General features: G+C 48.3%; 1 long non-coding RNA gene across 1 annotated transcript; it reads right to left on the bottom strand.

Annotated features, from left to right (window-relative positions):
• Positions 1-3,468: 3,468 nt before the first annotated feature.
• Positions 3,469-5,137, bottom strand: LOC120394487. Its single transcript, XR_005592311.1, has 2 exons — positions 4,984-5,137; positions 3,469-3,578 (listed from the first exon to the last, which is right to left on the bottom strand). It is a non-coding gene; the product is annotated as an uncharacterized LOC120394487 (long non-coding RNA).
• Between the last annotated feature and the right edge of the window lie 226 nt (positions 5,138-5,363).

Below are 5,363 nucleotides of genomic sequence, written 5' to 3'. Positions count from 1 at the left end.
ATGGAGTGGGGGGTTAGATGGAGCAGACAGATTGACCGGCAGACCACGCCGCCTGCAATGGGTGGGGGGTGTCTCCATTGTTATTCACCCCCAGTGAGCCCCCTGCCCTGCTGTGTGTGACCCCCTCCCACCCCATTATCCCTCCCCAGACATCGACGAGTGCCGCCAGACCCCAGATATCTGCAGCCCCAAGATCCTGTGTATCAACACCAATGGGAGCTACTGGTGTAAGTGCCAGGCTGGCTACATCCCCTCCAATGGGAACACGACCCTGTTCCAAGGTGAGTCCTGCTGCAGGGGACATGGAGGGGACATCTGGGGGGGGGGGCTGAGCAGAGTCTGAGGCTGCACAGGCAGAGGTCTTGCCCGAGGGGGCAGGGAGCTGAGAACTGGTCTGGGATGTTGCGCCAGCCCCCCGCCCCCCATGGATGGGGTCCCTCTGGATCTCAACCCTAGCTGGGGAGAGCTCATCCTCAAGACCCTCACCTCCCTCCAGCCCAGCCTGTCTGTCCACTGGGGTGTCTCCGGTTGTTTCAGAGCCACAGCCACCAGCGTGCCCATGTCTGGCTTGGGGAGTGGAGGGATTCTCCCCTCCCTCCATTCAGGAAGGTGATGCTTGAAGCAGAATGACTGTACCCAATTGGGCGAGGAATGTGGGTGAAGCCAAGCAGCAGAAATTAATATGCCTATACACCAAGGCAAGGAGGCTGGGTAACAAAATGGAGGAACTAGAGCTACTGCTGCAGGAAGTGAAACCAGACACTGCAGGGATAACAGAAACCTGGTGGAATAGGCATGGCTGGAGTCCAGGGATTGAAGGGTAGGTGCTGTCCAGGAAAGACAGGAACAAAGGCAAAGAAGAAAACCCTTGAGCCATCAGTTTACCCATAAACAAATCTAATGTTCTTCCTTGAACCATTGTATTTTCTCTACAAACCCCCCTACCTATGCCCAAGTAAGGGTTCTGACCCAAACTCTGCATCAGTTCCACTAGGATTCCATCTCCTGACTGATCGTGCTCGGGGCTCTGCCTGTCTCCAGCACTCAGGACCCTGAGCTACCACCATCACCTGGGAACCCCGACCAGTTCAAGCCTCATGGAGTGGGTGAGATCCATCTCGCTCTCTGTTTTCTTTCCTACCTTAGGTATTAACCTTTAAAATGTAACTGTTATATATGTTTAACCCTCCTTGTGTGGTTATCACTATGATTCAATAAATAACTTTTATGGTTCAGCTGGTTGCTTCTCTCTCTCTCTCTCTCTCTCTGAATTTTACTCTTTTGTGTTTTAGCTTCCCCCATTTACTCTGCAGCAACGCTTCTTGTACATAAGCTAAAGATCCTTGTAGTGCCCCAAAATACTGTGGAGTTTGCTCATCAAGTGGGTTACTACCAGTACAATTGTCATGTGAATGTGTGATAGGGATGTGTTCAACTTGGGGAACATGGGAGGGGAGCAGCTGAAAGTGCTGCTCAACCCAGCCTCTTGAGACCAGGAGCACATAAGGGTACCAGCTTGAAAGTGCTCCTTAACTCAGCTCATCGAGTACAGGAACACATGAGGGGATCAGCTGGAGAGTGCTGATTGACCTGGTCCTCTCAGACTTGCTCTGCTAGTGTGTGTGTGCACATGTTCATCTAGTTCTAGGGCTGGAGGAACCCAGCCCTGGGGAACCTAGGTCCTGCAGGAGAGCTCCCTTGGGAGGGGACTTGCAGAAGGAAGGAGTAGCGCTCCAATATGAGACTTTCACAGCACGTTAACAGAATTACAGAACCCCCTCCCCCAGAAGAGTAACCCTGATAAATGAGCTACCCCCACAGTAACGGGCACTTCTGGGCACAGCCTGCAAAAAGCCCTTTTCCTTCCTCAGGAAAGTTGGTTCCCAGGCATGTTGGTTAATGCTGCTGGGAGATTGCTTTAGGTGAAAAACTGCTGTAATAATTGATTTTAGGCTCTAAGAAGTATGTTATGATTTTCATTTTATATGTAACCAGTTCTGTTTCCATGATCTTGACTCAGTACCTCTTAATTCTTAATCTTTGATAATGAATTTAGGATTATTCCACTATACATATGTCTCAGTGCTGCGAGGTTATAAAGATCTGATCCTGAGCTGTACCAATCAAGCTGTTTAGATTCTGTTCCCTGGTAATTTCTGTGAGTGTCCTGTGACAGTAACCTGATGCTACTGGGGGACACTTTCAGAGGGGCTTGGGGGCTGCAGTGCCACTACTGTTACCGTGCAAGGTGGAGCAAGGGCTGGCAGAGCCCTGTGGAGATTGGTAGGCTGGCTAACAGACCGGTGGTGTTATGCTTGACTAGATATCAGCTCCCTGAGAATATCTTCCTCTCGCCGGATGGGTAACAAAGTGACTCAGAGCCTGGGCACCCCAAGAAAGCTGCACACATACCCCTGTAACCTGCTTTCCCTCCTCCAGGTGCCTCTTTATCTTAGCCAACCCTCAAATATGTTCAAACCATGTTCAAATATGTTAAGGACTGTTATAAAGAGGACCCCAATCAACTGTTCTCCATGTGCACTAGACGTAGGAGAAGTAGGAATCAGCTTAATCTGCAGCAAGGGAGATTTAAGTTAGATATTCGGAAAAACTTTCTCACTATAAAGATAGTTAAGTTCTGGAATAGGCTTCAAAGGGAGGTTGTGGAATCCCCATCATTGGAGGTTTTTAAGAACCCATTGGACAAAGAGCTGTCAGGGACGGTCTAAGTATAGTGCTGGATGGGATGATATTTCTAGGACCCTCCCAGCCCTACATTTCTAGGACTCTCTGAACTGTGGAGTTTAACTGGTGAGCCCCTCAGTGAATGCCCCATCAGCCTTCACCCAGCTCTAGTCCAATGTGAATTATTAACAAAAGGAGCTGGCCCTTAAGAAGCCACAAGACCAGTGAGCACAGCAGGACATACCCTGTCAGAGATACCCAATGACAGTCGTTCCCTTGTAGTGCAGTGGGGGAAGCTAGGGAATCCAATGGTTCCTGTCCGCTAAAGTCTTGCAGTTCACAAACAGGGACTTGGCTTAGAAAAGCAGAGATGCCTTCCCTCACACACTATCTCAGGCACCGAGCCTAAGGCTGTAAGTAAACAGACGCTATTCACAGATACCCTTCTGACCCAGAAACAGGCTAGACAGGAGGGAGGATAACTCGCCAAAACACAGTCCATCCCACTTACTACCCAGAATTCATCAGCAACACTGAATGCCCAGAGAAACAAAGATGAGAATATAATTAAGAACCAGACCCCAGGTCACTAACTACAGGGATTAGATTTAGCTTTGTGGGAACTGCAGAAGAGTGGTAAGAGACCCTAGAGAGGTGCTGAGCTGGAGGTCTTCGTCCAGCTCCATGGAGAAAGGGTAAGGGAGGAAGCCCCCACATCGTGGTTACAGTGGACATTGAGGAAGCCCCAATTTCTCTGAAAGACAAAATCAGGCCTCTGAGCAATTGAAACAGATACTTCAAACAGTTTAGTAGGAAATATGTACACAGTATATACAAAATCTGCAGCTGGGTTATTTACAGACGACCTTGTTTGTGAGATACATGGCCAGCACCTGAAAAAGAAATGTGAAGAGTCATCAGTATTTGTCCAGTGCCCCTTAATACACATAAACAGAGTGCAGAATACTAGGGAATAACAATACGAGAACATGGACTGGGAATAAGCTGCTGGATATGGTATAGAAAACAATCACCAAAACAGGAAACACTACAAGATTAGGGGAACCCATATTACTTAATAGAGTCACTTTTGAATTAGCAGAATGTGTCAATTCAACAGGGGTCTCTATTGGTTTCCTTCCAATATTCAACTGTTACAGGAACATTGTCTCCCCATTGAGAACTATAAGCAATAACACCCCAGACTCCCTCTGCCTTTCGCCCTCCTCTGCAAACTGCTGCCTGGTGAATCCTCACAAGCCCTGCACCCAAGGGGACAGTAAACTGGAGAATGAGGTGGTGATGGAGACTAGAAACCTGACCATTCAGTGACCTTTTGATAGGAGGTGAAGGATCATAGTAGCTAACTTTGGAGGATGAGTTATATCTGCTGAGCCCCTTCTCTGAAGGGCAGAGCATCCTTATCTCCCAATAACATCAGTGGGAGTTTGAGAACACTCAGCAACTCATAGGCTTGGGCAAGACAAATACAAAGGCCTTGGGTGACTAAAGTTAAGCACTAAAATCTGCAGGTAGAAGCCTAAATACTCATTATAGCCACCTGCAGAGGTGCTGATTAGGGCACTTAAATCTCTATCAGCTTTATGGTGTTTCAAATAGATATTTGAAAAACAAGGGGACTGATGTTTAAAGGCATATTTGGCCTTTTGTTGCCATCAGACAACTTTATGCCAGGTGAGTGGGTTTTCCAAACCCGGATACCTGAACTCAGACTCCTAACAACCACGGGTAGGTGCATCAATAGGGGTGGGATTAGTTGTAAAGTCACCCTTTTGCTGCCCTACGTTGCAGTGGAGCAGGGCAAAGTAGCCATAAAGCTGCCCTAAGAGGCAGCTAGGAATTCCCCAGCATGTGCAAATCCCTAACACCCAGAGAACCAGCATATAGAGTGTACAGTCAGTGTAGCTGGCTGTATGTCACCAACTCCTAGCTTCCCACCCAAGTATATGGGGGGTGAGCTGGGAACAGAAGCTGGCACACACAGTGTGCGTTGTGCTACAGCTATCTCCAGTGCAGCAATGGCTGTTACAAGACAGCATAATTTAGAACAACCCAGAGCCTAGAGCTCAGCTGTATTTGTGGATCTGGGCCAGTACTTGGCTGTTACTATAGTAATGACCCCTGAGCAAGCAGTATAATGTACATGCTTCTCACCGAGCTTGTCCAGAGGCTGCATGTCCATCAGAATGACTAGATGTCCTGATGTGTAATAAAAACGCTTGAGTAATAAAAATCAACCCAGGCTACTTTACAGGGCCTGATCCTTCTCTCACTTACAGCATCTGAGCAGTAGGACAACGGCGAATACTGCCCAGTAGTATAGTTGCCTCTGTCGTGTTCCAATTTTGGGTAGCGGGAGCGAGGAGTATAAGGGCCCTATTGTCAATCAAAACTTAACCCCATCCCTTGACCCAATAAGCCCTGCCCACCGGTCATCAGAACCCCATGGGGGTATTACTTCTGGGGGCGAGGCAGACACATGACCGGAAGCAAGGTGTGTCATGTGACCCCTCTAAGAACTCCTTCCACTATACCAATCAGGATAGGTTTTGCCCCGATAGGAACACCCTGAGAGAAGATTTAACCAGCCAGGGGGAGTTCCGGGGTTTGTGTGACCCCTCTAAGAACTCCTCTCACTGCCTTCTACCAATCGGGAT

Source organism: Mauremys reevesii, unplaced genomic scaffold (assembly GCF_016161935.1).
Source record: "Mauremys reevesii isolate NIE-2019 unplaced genomic scaffold, ASM1616193v1 Contig60, whole genome shotgun sequence".
NCBI classification, from domain to species: domain Eukaryota; kingdom Metazoa; phylum Chordata; order Testudines; family Geoemydidae; genus Mauremys; species Mauremys reevesii.
Note: the sequence above shows the minus strand (reverse complement) of the source record. Positions and strands in the feature narration are given on the sequence as shown.